Genomic DNA, 17,040 nt, shown 5'->3' with positions numbered 1-17,040 from the left:
GATCCAGCAATCCCACTCTTGGGCATATATCCAGAGAAAAACATGGTCCAAAAGGATGTATGCTCCCCAATGTTCATTGCAGCACTGTTTACAATAGCCAAGACGTGGAAGCAGCCTAAATGTCCATCAACAGAGGAATGCATAAAGAAGTTGTGGTACATATATACAATGGAATATTACTCAGCCATTAAAAAGATTGAAATAATGCCTTTTGCAGCAACATGGATGGACCTAGAGATTGTCATACTGAGTGAAGTAAGTCAGACAGAGAAAGAGAAATATATGAAACCACTTATATGCAGAGTATATAAAGAAATGATACAAATGAACTTATTTACGAAATAGAAGCAGACTTGCAGAGTTAGGAAAGCTCACCTATTTTTATTTTATAGAAGATAGTCAAATTATAAAAGAATAAAAATGTGCTGAGTGTGGAGCTAGCCTCTTTTTTAAAAAAAATAATCATTATTATTTTTTATTAGATAATGCCTATAGAACATTTTGCTTTGGTATAGCACACAAAAAATTTACTTATAAGAAGTATTTTTCCAATGAACTTTTCCTTTAATTTGTCTGTCTAACATTGCATATCTTACAATGCCTCTTGGCAATTTATTTTTAAATTCTTTTTTCCCTAAGCTTATTCTAGTGGGAATTCTAGTGGGACTTGCTGGGAGCCATTAGAAACTAAGATAAGGCAAGGAAAGATTTCTCCCCAGAGCTTCAAAGAAAACATTGCCCTGCCGACATCTTGATTTCAGACTTCTGGCCTCCAGAACTCACCATCTAAGACAGTTCAACTGGTTGGTAGTAGCGGCCCTCACAAAGGCAGAGTGGAAATTTTCCATGATGACCAGTGGGAAATACATGGTGGACTGGTCATCTGTAAGAATTTGGGATACCAAGGTGTTCGAAATGTGCATAAGGGAGTTTATTTTGGACAAGGTACTGGTCCAATGTGGCTGAATGAAGTATTTTGTTTTGGGAGACAATCATCTATTGAAGAATGTAAAATCAGATAGTGGGGTGTGAGAGTCTGTTCAAATGCTGAAGATGCTGGGGTCACTTGCACTACGTAATATAGCGTATTTTCATTCACACTTATAAAATTGTTGCAAAATGATTTTTATTACTTTGCTCCATTAAAATCAGTTTAATGGATTTTTTTTAAACCTAAGGTCTGTTAGCAGTAGAATGTGGGACTAATATTTTTAAATTAATTTATGCTTACATGCTGATGCAAAAGAGTTGAGTGACTAATCTGAAAACTCATATATACAAAAAGAGTAGAGATTGAGAGGGTAGCATACAAGCAAAATTCAAAAGTTGTATGAAAGAAGGTGACAAATCAGTACTCAGAGCAGCTCTAGCTATTTGCCTTTCTTTAATTATCACCTTTAGAATTCTAAGATCATGAAGAACATAGATATAATCATCTGATGTTCACAGTTCACTGTTTTTTTTTTTGTTGTTGATGTGGACCATATTTAGTCTTTATTGAATTTGTTACACCATTGTTTCTGTTTTATGTTTTGGTTTTTTGGACCTGAGGCATGTGGGAATCTTAGCTCCCCGACCACGGATCAAGACCACACCCTCTGCATTGGAAGGCAAAGTCTTAACCACTGGACCACCAAGGCAGTCCCCACAGTTCACTACTTGTCTTATTTTTATTTGTTCTCCCAGAGTTCATTACAGCTGCTGGTATGCAGTTGGTGCTCAAATAATGGTCATGGAAAAAGTGATGATGAACTATCACCTCTTTCACAGATTTAAATGATTTGAACATAGGGAAGCCTACAAATAAATATAATTATTAGAATAGCTGATATTTATTGAGCACTGAATGTGCCATGCATGGTTAATTGCCTTTCTGTATTATCTTTTTTTCATTCTCACCATGACCTCATTTTATGGATAAGGACTAACTGATGCATAGAGAAATGAGGACATAAAAGTGATAAGTGGCAGAGCAAGGATTTGAATCCAGGGCTGCTTGACTCCGGGATACATACTTGTAACCAGTCTACTTTTCAGCCAGATGGAGGAATTCAAAGCCAAACTTGTCAACATACAAGCCAACAAATAATAAATTTGGTCACCTAGATAAAATATCTGGTTTCCTCAGAAATACCAATTTTAGTTTTATACATTAGAGAAGAATTCTAAGCTTAGGAAGCACTGGCTGTTTTAACACATGAATAGTTCTTTTCCATTCCTTGTTTTTCAAATTTTTATAAAAATAATATATGAGTATACTAATAAAAGTCAAAATTGTATACATTTGCTAAAATTAATAGATAAAAGATTATCTTCCTTAACTCTAGTCTCCCTCTGCTAAGGGAGGCACTTTTAAACATTTCTGCTTGTATTTCAAGTGATTGTTTTCATACCACTAGAAAATATTTTTGTAAAGTGCTTCTTCAGTACTAGGCTCTATTTTATGTGTGAATTATATAAGAATAACTGATAATTAAAGTCATTCTCCTTGTGGAGATGACTTTCTAGTGAGGAGACAGTCAATAGACAAATGAATAAACAAGCTGGGCAATTTGAGAGTGGTAAGTGCCATGAAGAGAATGATATGGAGTAATATATGAAATGGTGTGGAAAGAAAGAAAAGGAAATTCAGTCGATTTGCTTGTTCATCTTGGAATTATGTCTCCTCTTTCTTCTTTTTTTTTTTTTTAAACATCTTTATTGAAGTATAATTGCTTTACAATGGTGTGTTAGTTTCTGCTTTATAACAAACTGAATCAGTTATACAAATACATATGTTCCCATATCTCTTCCTTCTTGCATCTCCCTCCCTCCCACCCTCCCCATCCCACCCCTCTAGGTGGTCACAAAGCACCGAGCTGATCTCCCTGTGCTATGCGGCTGCTTCCCACTAGCTATCTATTTTACATTTGGTAGTGTATATATGTCCATGACACTCTCACCCTGTCACATCTCACCCCTCCCCCTCCCCATATCCTCAAGTCCATTCTCTACTAGGTCTGTGTCTTTATTCCCGTCTTGCCACTAGGTTCCTCATGGCCTTTTTTTTTTCCCTTAGATTCCATATATATGTGTTAGCATACTGTATTTGTTTTTCTCTTTCTGACTTACTTCACTCTGTATGACAGACTCTAACTCCATCCACCTCAATAAAAATACCCCCATTTCATTTCTTTTTATGGCTGAGTAATATTCCATTGTATATATGTGCCACATCTTCTTTATCCATTCATCTGTCGATGGACATTTAGGTTGCTTCCATGTCCTGGCTATTGTAAATAGAGCTGCAATAAACATTTTGGTACATGACTCTTTTTGAACTATGGTTTTCTCAGGGTATATGCCCAGTAGTGGGATTGCTGGGTCGTATGGTAGTTCTCTTTTTAGTTTTTTAAGGAACCTCCATTCTGTTCTCCATAGTGGCTGTATCAAGTTACATTCCCACCAACAGTGCAAGAGGGTTCCCTTTCCTCCACACCCTCTCCAGCATTTATTGTTTCTAGATTTTTTGATGATGGCCATTCTGACCGGTGTGAGATGACATCTCATTGCAGTTTTGATTTGCATTTCTCTAATGATTAATGATGTTGAGCATTCTTTCATGTGTCTGTTGGCAATCTGTATATCTTCTTTGGAGAAATGTCTATTTAGGTCTTCTGACCATTTTTGGATTGGGTTGTTCGTTTTTTTGTTATTGAGCTACGTGAGCTGCTTGTAAATCTTGGAGATTAATCCTGTGTCAGTTGCTTCATTTGCAAATATTTTCTCCCATTCTGAGGGTTGTCTTCTGGTCTTGGTTATGGTTTCCTTTGCTGTGAAAAAGCTTTTAAGTTTCATTAGGTCCCATTTGTTTATTTGTGTTCTTATTTCCATTTCTCTAGGAGCTGGGACAAAAAGAATCTTGCTGTAATGTATGTCATAGAGTGTTCTGCCTATGTTTTCCTCTAAGAGTTTGATAGTGTCTGGCCTTACACTTAGGTCTTTAATCCATTTTGAGTTTATTTTTGTGCATGGTGTCAGGGAGTGTTCTAATTTCATACTTTTACATGTATCTGTCCAATTTTCCCAGCACCACTTATTGAAGAGGCTGTCTTTTCTCCACTGTATATGCTTGCCTCCTTTATCAAAGATAAGGTGACCATATGTGCGTGGGTTTATCTCTGGTCTTTCTATCCTGTTCCATTGATCTATATTTCTGTTTTTGTGCCAGTACCAAACTGTCTTGATTACTGTAGCTTTGTAATATAGTCTGAAGTCAGGGAGCCTAATTCCCCCAGCTCCCTTTTTCGTTCTCAAGATTGCTTTGGCTATTCAGGGTCTTTTGTGTCTCCATACAAATTATGAAATATTTTGTTCTAGTTCTCTGAAAAATGCCATTGGTAGTTTGATTGGGATTGCATTGAATCTGTAGATTGCTTTGGGTCGTAGAGTCATTTTCACAATGTTGATTCTTCCAATCCAAGGACATGGTATATCTCTCCATCTATTTGTATCATCTTTAATTTCTGTCATCAGTGTCTTATAATTTTCTGCATACAGGTCTTTTGTCTCCTTAGGTAGGTTTATTCCTAGATATTTTATTCTTTTTGTTGCAGTGGTAAACGGGAGTGTTTTCTTAATTTCACTTTCAGATTTTTCGTCATTAGTGTATAGAAATGCAAGAGATTTCTGTGCATTAATTTTGTATCCTGCTACTTTACCAAATTCATTGATTAGCTCTCGTAGTTTTCTGGTAGCATCTCTAGGATTCTCTATGTATAGTATCATGTCATCTGCAAAGAGTGACAGCTTTACTTCTTCTTTTCAGATTTGGATTCTTTTTATTTCTTTTTCCTCTCTGATTGCTGTGCCTAACACTTCCAAAACTATGTTGAATAATAGTGGTGAGAGTGGGCAACCTTACCTTGTTCCTGATCTTAGTGGAAATGGTTTCAGTTTTTCACCTTTGAAGACAATGTTGGCTGTGGGTTTGTCATATAAGGCCTTTATTATGTTGAGGAAAGTTCCCTCTATGCCTACTTTCAGCAGGGCTTTAATCATAAATGGGTGTTGAATTTTTTCCAAAGCTTTCTCTGCATCTATTGAGATGATCATATGGTTTTCCTCCTTCAATTTGTTAATATGGTGTATCACATTGTTTGATTTGCGTATATTGAAGAATCCTTGCATTCCTGGAATAAACCCCACTTGATCATGGTGTATGATCCTTTTAATGTGCTGTTGGATTCTGTTTGCTAGTATTTTGTTGAGGATTTTTGCATTTATGTTCTTCAGTGATATTGGCCTGTAGTTTTCTTTCTTTGTGACATCTTTGTCTGGTTTTGGTATCACGGTGATGGTGGCCTCGTAGAATGAGTTTGGGAGTGTTCCTCCCTCTGCAATATTTTGGAAGAGTTTGAGAAGGATAGGAGTTAGCTCTTCTCTAAATGTTTGATAAAATTCACCTGTGAAGCCATCTGGTCCTGGGCTTTTGTTTATTGGAAGGTTTTTAATCACAGTTTCAATTTCAGTGCTTCTGATTGGTCTGTTCATATTTTCTATTTCCTCCTGGTTCAGTCTTGGCAGGTTGTGCATTTCTAAGAATCTGTCCATTTCTTCCAGGTTGTCCATTTTATTGGCATAGAGTTGCTTGTAGTAATCTCTCATGATCTTTTGTATTTCTGCAGTGTCAGTGGTTACTTCTCCTTTTTCATTTCTAATTCTATTGTTTTGAGTCTTCTCCCTGTTTCTCTTGATGAGTCTGGCTAATGGTTTATCAATTTTGTTTATCTTCTCAAAGAACCAGCTTTTAGTTTCATTGATTTTTGCTATTGTTTCCTTCATTTCTTTTTCATTTATTTTTGACCTGATATTTATGATTTCTTTCCTTCTGCTAGCTTTGGGGTTTTTTTGTTCTTCTTTCTCTAATTGCTTTAGGTGCAAGGTTAGTTTGTTTATTCGAGATGTTTCCTGTTTCTTGAGGTAGGCTTGTATTGCTATAAACTTCCCTCTTAGCACTGCTTTTGCTGCGTCCCATAGGTTTTGGGTCGTCTTATCTCCATTGTCATTTGTTTCTAGGTATTTTTTGATTTCCCCTTTGATTTATTCAGTGATCACTTCGTTATTAAGCAGTGTATTGTGTAGCCTCCATGTGTTTGTATTTTTTACAGATCTTTTCCTGTAATTGATATCTAGTCTCATAGCGTTGTGGTCGGAAAAGATACTTGATACGAATTCAATTTTCTTAAATTTACCAAGGCTTGATTTGTGACCCAAGATATGATCTATCCTGGAGAATGTTCCATGAGCACTTGAGAAAAATGTGTATTCTGTTGTTTTTGGGTGGAATGTCCTATAAATATCAATTAAGTCCATCTTGTTTAATGTATCATTTAAAGCTTGTGTTTCCTTATTTATTTTCATTTTGGAGGATCTGTCCATTGGTGAAAGTGGGGTGTTAAAGTCCCCTACTATGATTGTGTTGCTGTCGATTTCCCCTTTCATGGCTGTTAGTATTTGCCTTATGTATTGAGGTGCTCCTATGTTGGGTGCATAAATATTTACAATTGTTATACCTTCCTCTTGGATCGAAACCTTGATAATTATATAGTGTCCTTCTTTGTCTCTTGTAATAGTCTTTATTTTAAAGTCTATTTTGTCTGATATGAGAATTGCTACTCCAGCTTTCTTTGGTTTCCATTTGCATGGAATATCTATTTCCATCCCCTCACTTTCAGTCTGTATGTGTCTCTAGATCTGAAGTGGGTCTCTTGTAGACAGCATATATATGGGTCTTGTTTTTGTATCCATTCAGCCAGCCTGTGTCTTTTGGTGGGAGCATTTAATCCATTTACATTCAAGGTAATTATCGATATGTATGTTCCTATTCCCATTTTCTTAAATGTTTTGGGTTTGTTATTGTAGGTGTTTTCCTTCTCTTGTGTTTCTTGCCTAGAGAAGTTCCTTTAGCATTTGTTGTAAAGCTGGTTTGGTGGTGCTGAACTCTCTCAGCTTTTGCTTGTCTGTAAAGATTTTAATTTCTCCATCACATCTGAATGAGATCCTTGCTGGGTAGAGTAATCTTGGCTGTAGGTTTTTCTCCTTCATCACTTTAGGTATATCCTGCCACTCCCTTCTGGCTTGCAGAGTTTCTGCTGAAAGATCAGCTGTTAACCTTATGGGGATTCCCTTGTGTGTTATTTGTTGTTTTTCCCTTGCTGCTTTTAAAATGTTTTCTTTACATTTAAGTTTTGACAGTTTGATTAATATGTGTCTTGGTGTGTTTGTCCTTGGATTTATCCTGTATGGGACTCTCTGTGCTTCCAGGACTTGATAAACTATTTCCCTTCCCATATTAGGGAAGTTTTCAACTATAATCTCTTCAGATATTTTCTCAGTCCCTTTCTTTTTCTCTTCTTCTTCTGGGACCCCTATAATTCGAATGTTGGTGTGTTTAATGTTGTCCCAGAGGTCTCTGAGACTGTCCTCAGTTCTTTTCATTCTTTTTTATTTATCCTGCTCTGTAGTAGTTATTTCCACCATTTTATCTTCCAGGTCACTTATCCTTTCTTCTGCCTCAGTTATTCTGCTATTGATCCCATCTAGAGTATTTTTAATTTCATTTATTGTGTTTTTCATCGTTGTTTGGTTCCTCTTTAGTTCTTCTACGTCCTTGTTAATTGTTTCTTGCATTTTGTCTATTCTATTTCCAAGATTTTGGATCATCCTTACTATCATTATTCTGAATTCGTTTTCAGGTAGACTACCTATTTCCTCTTCATTTGTTAGGTCTGGTGTGTTTTGACCCTGCTCCTTCATCTGCTGTGTGTTTTTCTGTCTTCTCATTTTGCTTATCTTACTGTGTTTGGGGTCTCCTTTTCACAGGCTGCAAGTTGGTAATTCCTGTTCTTTTTGGTATTTGTCCCCAGTGGCTAAGTTTGGTTCAGTGGGTTGTGTAGGCTTCCTGGTGGAGGGAACTAGTGCCTGAGTTCTGGTGGATGAGGCTGGATCTTGTCTTTCTGGTGGGCACATCCACGTCTGGTGGTGTATTTTGGGGTGTCTGTGGCCTTATTATGATTTTAGGCAGCCTCTCTGCTAATCGATGGGGCTGTGTTCCTATCTTGCTAGTTGTTTGGAAAAGGTTGTCCAGCGCTGTAGCTTGCTGGTCGTTGAGTGAAGCTGGGTCTTGATGTTGAGATGGAGATCTCTGAGAGATTTTCACCATTTGGTATTACGTGGAGCTGGGAGGTCTCTTGTGGACCAGTGTCCTGAAGTTGGCTCTCCCACCTCAGAGGCACAGCCCTGATGCCTGCCTGGAGCACCAAGAGCCTTTAATCCACTCGACTCAGAGTAAAAGGGAGAAAAAATAGAAAGAAAGAAGGAAAGAAAGAGGATATAATATAGTGAAGTAAAATAAAGCTATTATACAGCAAAGCTATACAGACAAAATCTCACCCGGAAGCATATACATATACACTCACAAAAAAAGGAAAAGGGGAAAAATTAATATATCCTGCTCTGAAAGTCCACCTCCTGAATTTGGGATGATTCGTTGTCTATTCAGGTATTCAACAGATGCAGGCACATCAGGTTGTTTGTGGAGTTTTAATCTGCTGCTTCTGAGGCTGCTGGGAGAGATTTCCCTTTCTCTTCTTTGTTCGCACAGCTCCCGGGGTTCAGCTTTGGATTTGGCCCCACCTCTGCGTGTAGGTCACCTGAGGGTATCCGTTCCCCGCCCAGACAGAACGGGGTTAAAGGAGCAGCTGCTTCAGGGGCTCTGGCTCACTCAGGCCGGGGGGAGGGAGGGGTACAGAGGAGGCGGGGCGAGCCTGCAGCGGCAGAGGCCAGCATTACGTTTCACGAGCCTGAGGCGCGCCGTGCATTTTCCCAGGAAAGTTGTCCCCAGATCATGGGATCCTGGCAGTGGCGAGCTGCACAGGCTCCCGGGAGGGGTGGTATGGAGAGTGACCTGTGCTCGCACACAGGCTTTTTGGTGGTGGCAGCAGCAGCCTTAGCGTCTCACGCCCATCTCTGGGGTCTGCACTGATCGCCGCGGCTCACGCCTGTCTCTGGGGTCTGCGCTGATCGCCGCGGCTCACGCCCGTCTCTGGGGTCTGCGCTGATCACCGCAACTCGTGCCCGTCTCTGTAGTTCGTTTAGGCGTTGCTCTGAATCTCCTCTCCTTGCGCGCCACGAAACAAAGAGGCTAGAAAAAGTCTCTTGCCTCTTTGGCAGCTGCAGAGTTTTTCCCGGACTCCCTCCCGGCTAGCTGTGGTGCACTAACACCTTCAGGCTGTGTTCACGCCGCCAACCCCGTCCTCTCTGTGTGATCCGACCACAGCCCGAGACTCAGTTCCCAGCCCCACCCGCCCTGGCGGGTGATCAGACAAGCCTCTCGGGCTGCTGAGTGCTGCTCGGCGCCGAGCCTCTGTGCGGGAATCTCTCCACTTTGCCCTCTGCAGCCCTGTGGCTGCACTCTTCTCCGTGGCTCCAAAGCTTCCCCTCTCTGCCACCCGCAGTCTCTGCCCACGAAGGGTCTTCCTAGTGCGTGGAAACCTTTCCTTTCCTCCTTCACGGCTCCTTCCCACTGGTGCAGGTCCCATCCCTATTCTTTTGTCTCTGTTATTTCTTTTATCTTTTGCCCTACCCAGGTACGTGGGGGAGTTTCTTGCCTTTTGGGAGGTCTGACGTTTTCTGCCAGCGTTCAGTGGGTGTTCTGTAGGAGCAGTTCCACGTGTAGCTGTATTTCTACTGTATCTGTGGGAAGGAAGGTGATCTCCGCGTCTTACTCTTCCGCCATCTTCTCTCCAATCCTCCTCTTTCTTATTGTTAGGTTCTCTCAAATATCTTGTGACCTTTGCATGACTTATTTATGAATGAAGGATCAGCTGTATTATTGGAGATGTCTTCCACTATTTCTCTGTGAGAGGATCAGACCTGGGCTTTGGGAATATTGGTAGGACAGGTCAACAGGCAGGTAGGCCTGTTTCACTTTAGGGTTTGCTGTTGCCAAGCAGAGTCAGCTGTCCTCTCCACACCATCAGGCCAAAATGGGGAGGGATTTTCTCTTAGGTGACTGCCAAAAGTAGAAACACACTTAAGGGGCTATATGAGACTTGCAGGTAAGATGAATAGGTAAAGCTTCCTGGTAATTGCCTCTAATCAGCTCCATTGGATTGTTTCTAGAACAGAATGTGGTTATAATATGAACATATATTCTTTTTTGTTCCAAGAACTATGCAAAATTCAGATATTTATATATAATTTCCTGATTGCTAAACAGTGAGTCAATCTTTTTAAAATTCTTCATAGTGAAATGAAACATGCTTTAGGGCCATGAGTATGTGACTTCTGCTTTAACACAGTGCCCCATATACATTGGCATAACACATGTAGAAAATAACAATACTTGCTGGCACATTGTGGTAAACAGGCTGAGACTACTCAGCCTGGCCTGGGGCCTTTGGCCCCACTCAGCTTCCCCAAGAGCTGAGAGGATCAGTATCTCAAGACACACATAGCTAGAGTGACTGTATTCATGGGTTTGTCCTCAATAGTCTCAGTTTATACCTGTTGTCCCAGTGATCTGTTTTGAATGATAGTCATATTTTTACCCTACCCATAACCTAATCAAGGCACACAATGGTTGGGGAATCCTGAGAGTTTGTTTCCTGGGGGCTAGTTCCATTTCTTTAGAGAGAAATTCTATGTTGGCTTTGTGTAAACTCTGTTGCTGAACATGAAAGGAAAATGGGGGAGGCACAGCTAAAATTGAATGACTTTTTCATGAACTGTTCTTAATTAAATACTTTGATTTCTGTTCTACCACACTTCTCCATTTCCATAACTGCCTACCCTGAGATTAAATTGCTAAGAGGTCAGCCATAAGAAAATCTCTCAACCCTACTGCATCATTTTTCTGTGTACTTTCTGAGTGATACCTTCCTTAACTCTGATCATTCACAAATAAAATCCCATCTGCTTTCTCTATCACATAAATGTTTTAAATCATGAGCTTGCTGATGTGTCACTCATGTCTCAGCACCTATAGTGAATAGATTTCTTCTTGAATTTTTTACTGTAATTTTAATGGAATTTGAGTATGGAGGGAAGAGAAATGTGGATGCTCAATTCAACATCTTGATCCTAAAGCTTTTACTACTCTTTCTTATTGACCCAATTGAAATTGGAAAAATAGTCCCTGTATTCTCTTTTCTGCCTTATTCTATTGGTATGATTTTGCATGTTTAATAAGGACAGAACTTCTGACTGTATGGTTGTTATCTGTTTGAAATTGAACCAAGCTTTATCAAGATTATGTTCCAATGCAGTCAGAGATCTTGTCTGATCTTGTCATGTGGCAGAGAAGTTATCCTTCCAGTCAGACCCCAGGAGTTGCCAGGCTATCCAGATAAATTAAGATAACAGCAGAAGTCACATATCTATCATCTGTGTAATGTAACTTCTATGCTGTTTAATGTCAGTTCTCTCCTTGAATCCTGGCCAGAGATAATTTTGAGACTGTGTAACTGAGTAGGACCCTATGGAGCCTTCCTGGGGCAGACTCTTTCCCTCATGTCCTCTGCTTTAGCTCCTCTCTGAAGTACCAAGATAACAGTATATAATACACATTTCCTAAGTTGTTTTATAGATGCTAAAACCCCCACCTAATAGAAGTTAACTACTTGATGACCACGAGCACACAGCCTCCAGACATACTGGACCCTGAGGACTGATAATGTTAACACCTGTGACACCACTCTGTTACCTCACTATCAACCAATCAGAGACTTTTGCACGAGCTGATCACACACCCCACATCTTCTCTCCCTCACCTGGCCTTTAAAAATACCTCCCTGAAACCCACCGGGGAGTATGGGTCTTTTGAGTATTAGCTGCCCGAGACTCCTTGTCTGGCACCTTACAATAAATGCTGTGCTTTCCCCTTCACCACAACATGGTGTCAGTAGTTTGGCTTTACTGTGAGCGGGCGAGCAAACCCGAGTTTGGTTTAGAGTACCAACTGGATCTATTAATTAGTTTGCTCTTTTTATTTGCCTTTCAAGGTAGATTTTAAGTAAAATATTTTTTTTATTTTTTATGAAACTTATATAAGGAATTTATTGCCTTATAAAGTAATCTCAAAAACAAGAAAAATGGAAGAATATTAAAGTATATATGGCAGAACAAAATATTAAGAACTCTATATCAATTATGAGACTATTTTTAAAAGTTAATAGTGCCCCTACCCTGAAATGCTTTAAAGTGGGAGCCCCAAATAGACATTATTGAATAGATTAGCAGCAAAGTGTCAGTGACATGTTATAATCAGTGCTTGCCAGTGTTTTTGAAATTAGGAGTGAGACAAGAGGAAAGGCTTAGAAAACTCTAATTTAAGCAACAAGCCTTTGCTCATCTCTAATAAGCTGCTTCCTTTCTTGCCTGAGAGTTTCCTAGGAAATAAGCTGCCTGTGACGCAGTCGGGGCAACATCAGTGGCTTTATCTTTTTGCCTCCTGCTTCAGTGAACAGGCAGCACACAAACCTGTGATACTAGTCAATAATTTAATTTTGTTACCTAGATTGGGGACTTTACCCTGTGAAACTAAACTAAATCCTTTAAAAGACCATATCATTAATCACCTACAGACACTGCAGAACAACCAAGTGCATGGCCAGGGGAAAGTCAGACTTAGGGAAAATTCAGGGGGTAAAGCAGGAAGAGTATATTTTGGTTCAATTTTTAGAGGCCAGTTACTACGGAGATGATTTTAAGCGTCTTCTTGCTCAGCTGTTGAAAGATATATTTTTATTGTTCCTTCCCTGAATCAAAATTATCACTGGGTTTAACACTGCAGCATCACACACTATATATAATTGTGTCTTCTGTGAATGTATGGAAAGTGATGCCACCCAAAGGGGAGGAAGATGTCCAGTAGGACTTTGTATTTTTGGTTACTATTTAATAATTTTTTAAAATTAAGAAAGATGATTGAACCCTGGATATAACACATTATTCAAAGACATAAAGCAAGGCACACATATGAGTGGATATAAAAGACATATTCTCACCAAATCATTTTTGGGAATTTACTCAGAGGGAATCAGTTGGAGTTCCACCTCTGCCTTTTACTGATAGCACAAACTTGGCTCTGTCAACACTTGTGGGGTTTAGACTTCCCATCTGCTGACAGGGATGGTGATACCAGCCCTGCCAAGTCACAGACTTCCTGTGGGCAACTCATAAGAAAATAAATCTTAAAATCCTCTGGAAATCACTGAGGTACCATTGAATATGAGACAGTAGTATTAATAATTTTATACGTTTTGTCTTAAAACTTGACAGCTAAAAAGTGTGTTAACCCTGTGTCAGATAAGCTGTTAACATATAGGTGTTTTCCTTTGCAATTTAAGCTGGTTGATCTGTTAGTTATCTCAGTTGAAACTGAACACAGATGTCTGTAAGAAATTGATTATCTAATCCAAATTTCTTCTATAACTGATCAGTTGGATTGCATAAGATTAGCAGAGCTGGGAAATATTTAATAATAGAATTCTGATATTGGTAGGAGTTGAGTTCTTTGGTTATATCATATTTTAGTCTGAAAAGTCTTGATTTTTTTTTACTTGCATGTGATTTTTTTTTTCTTATAGATGGTTTTCTGCCTCAAAGGAAATTACAAACTAATTTTCTGTCTTCTACCAACATTCTGGTCCTCTTTTAGTTTGAATCCTACACTTTGAACTTGTGAAACTATAGTTTACATCATATGGTGAGAAAGCAATTGGCCTCGAGTTATCTGCTGTGTCCAGTTCTGACAAATGTGTAGTGTTGCATCAAGCTTCTAGGAAATTTAGGTTTCCTGTGACTAACAATACCACTACTGCAACTAACTTTAAAACATTTCTCCCAATTAGTTTTTTATAACTCCCTCCTACATTTGTTACTAAGAAAAAAATTTAGGCAACTATCACAACATCTCGAGTCATGAGGTATGTGTCTCATTAGAAGTTCTTGAATTTCGCAGGAAACTTCAGGGTAAATCCATACATACAATTCTTCCTGAAGCTTATCAGGCTGAAAAAGTAAACACCACTTACTCAGCTTTTGAGCTTTGCATTTCCATTTCCACAGTCTAAACACAATTGGTGTGAGGTTAACTGTAGAAATCATAGAGGAAAGAGGAATTCAGTGAGACTCCTGTCCAGCCTCTTTGCTGATTTAATGAGAAGATGGAGCTCTGGAGAGATAAACTGGCTTTCTTAAAGTTACACAGCTGGCCCTTGGGTGCAGAACTGGGGTCAGAATGCAGGTCTGCAGTACAGAGAAATGCCTTTTCCACTACTTCATGGAGCCTACCTAAATTTTTTACTGCTTCATGTGCCTCACTATAAGAAAGCTCAGAAAATGCAAGACTTTTGCCTGTTTGAGTACTTCATTTCCTGAAAAAGTCTATTTGACTACTAGGGAAATGTTGATCAGTGGAGATGTAACAAAATATGCTTCCTGCTGTAAAATTTAGGCTTTCTTTGAGGTCCAAACACAAATGGAAAAACATAATCAAACCTTTCTAACTGTTACCAAATTGAATTATAGGAAAAGAAAACTTTTTCACCTCAATGAACAGCTATGTGGAAGTGTCAACTTGAAAATAAATTTGTTAATTTATGAAAAGCAAATTAATTTTTCCTGCTTCTCAGAACTGACTTCTTTAACCTCTGTGTTAAGTGTCTCTTATTGCTGGGTAGAATAAAGAATCTGATGATTTGTTTAAAAGTAAGGAGAATTACCCATGACCTTGCTTAGTACATAAGTTCTTGCTTAGAACTAATGAGTTTTTGGTTAACAAGGACTTTTTTCCTTTCTAATTAATATATCTACAATTATGAGAGCAAAATAGACCTCAGTCAATGGAAAGTGGTGAATAACTCCTGAGCAGTGAAGTCTTTAATAGTCCTCAGCTTTTTATTTACCATTTAGTTATGGATCAGGCCCACAGAAATTTGGGCATAAGAACTTTTCTAAATATATTGAAAGATTATTTGGAAGGTAATTTTTACTTCTACTTCTCTAGAAAGGATAGATTAATAATGTGGGAATGCTTTTCTAGTTTAAAGATTAATATTAAGAGGTTACTTGAAGCTAACTGCAATAAATTTGAAATCACAGAATAATCTCATGTGATGAAAACATCATAGTACAGTGGAAAGAGTAATGAATTTGGAATCAAAGCAACTGATTCAACCTCTCATTGATTGAGAGATCAAGGGAAAGTTATATAAGGTTCTCATTTGTTCAAACTGAGGTAAAAATTCTTATCTGCAGAGTTGTTCAGACAATTGCATGAGAGATTTTTTTTATGAAAAGAAATAACAGGGCCTAGTGCATAGGCAATCAATAAAAGAAAAATTATTCTAATATAAAAAATTAACTAAATGTAAGATAAAGTAAGGAAAGATCAAGGGTTAAGATAAAGTAGGTAGTGATGACAAACATTCAACTTTATTTTTTATTCCTCAGAATATTTTAAAATTCTGTTTTAATGAAGTTCTACTAAGGTTAAAACTAATAATGTGATTATTTTTCATTAACCAAGTTAGTGTCTATTAAATTTTGTCTTTAATTAATGTCCTAGCCTGTAGGAGTGCTATAAGAGTGCTGACTCAAGCAGATCAAAAGGAAAAGATTGAGAGCTGAAGTAAGAAATGAAGGTCATTTAACCTATGTCATGTTCAGGTATACGTAATTGGTAACAATGATCAAATGTCTAAAATCTTTCTTCAAAAGAAACCTAAAATAGTTATCTAGAAATAAAATGTCAAAAAATTCTTCTTTAAAAAATATGAAAATTAAAGCTCAGAAAATTAAGAGAACTTTAAAAGAAAATTAAGCTCATAAAACCAACATTGGTATAACTCAGCTAACATCAAAAACTGATCTGCCATTATCCAGGGTGCCTTTTTGGCAGAGTTCCTTTGCAACAAAAGCATGTTGAATGCAGTGAACCAGATAGCTGACCCCATATGTGTTGCATATGCTCCAGCAATAGAATTTGTAATGGCCTCTTTCCTTAATAGATCAATTCTAAACATGTATGCTTAAATGCCACACCTCCAATACAAATTTACCTTTTATTATTTCCAGCATAAATTCTTTACTCCTGTCAAGACTGTCTTCTGGCATGAATCTCACTCATTCCTCCCTGTTCCTCTTTGCACAATTCTCTTTGCTACCTGTCTACCTAAGAAAAGTTATACTTTCCAGCTCTTCTATGACATTTTTTGGCTTACTCCAGGCTTTTCTACTTTTCTAATCTTCTCTTTTAGCCCCAGTCCTATAGCACTTTCTATCTGTAACAGACATTTTGGTACATGATTATCTTCTGACCAAAGGATTTAATATTTGTGTATGTGTATATATATATATATATATATATATATATATATATATATATCTTTACTCACCATCAAATACATTGAGGGCAGGAATCCATTTCATATATTTTACCAATACTTACTAAATTATTTTTATTGAACTGAATAAACAGTTGTGTCTCAAAAGGTTGGATATTTATTATTATTATTATTAATTAATTTATTTAGGCTGCTCCGGGTCTTTGTTGCGGTATGTGCGGTCTTTGTTATGGCATGCGGGGACCTTTTTTTTTTTTTTTTTTGTGGCATATGGACTTCTTAGTTGGGGGATGCATGCGGGATCTAGTTCCCCAAACAGGAATGGAACCTGTGGGGCTCCCTGCATTGAGAGCACGGAGTCTTATCCATTGGACCACCAGGGAAGTCCCCTGGATATTTATTATTGTATTTCTACCTCTTATTTATTCCCCAAATTTCTAATATTTGAAAAATGAGTCAACATGAAGTAATAAATAAGTTTTCTGTCAGAAATTGGAAATGAGAATCTTCTCACCTCTTATTGGAAGTAACTGTACCATTAGAAAATAAAGATTTAATACTGGCTCTGTTTCTTCTTTTCTTTTTGCTTCCCTCTCTTCTATCCTCTTTCTATTTCGTCTGTCATGTGATATTTATTATCCACTTACTT

Source organism: Eschrichtius robustus, chromosome 13 (assembly GCF_028021215.1).
Source record: "Eschrichtius robustus isolate mEscRob2 chromosome 13, mEscRob2.pri, whole genome shotgun sequence".
Lineage (NCBI taxonomy): Eukaryota > Metazoa > Chordata > Mammalia > Artiodactyla > Eschrichtiidae > Eschrichtius > Eschrichtius robustus.
The sequence above is the reverse complement of the archived record's forward strand: the minus strand, read 5'-3'. Positions refer to the sequence as shown.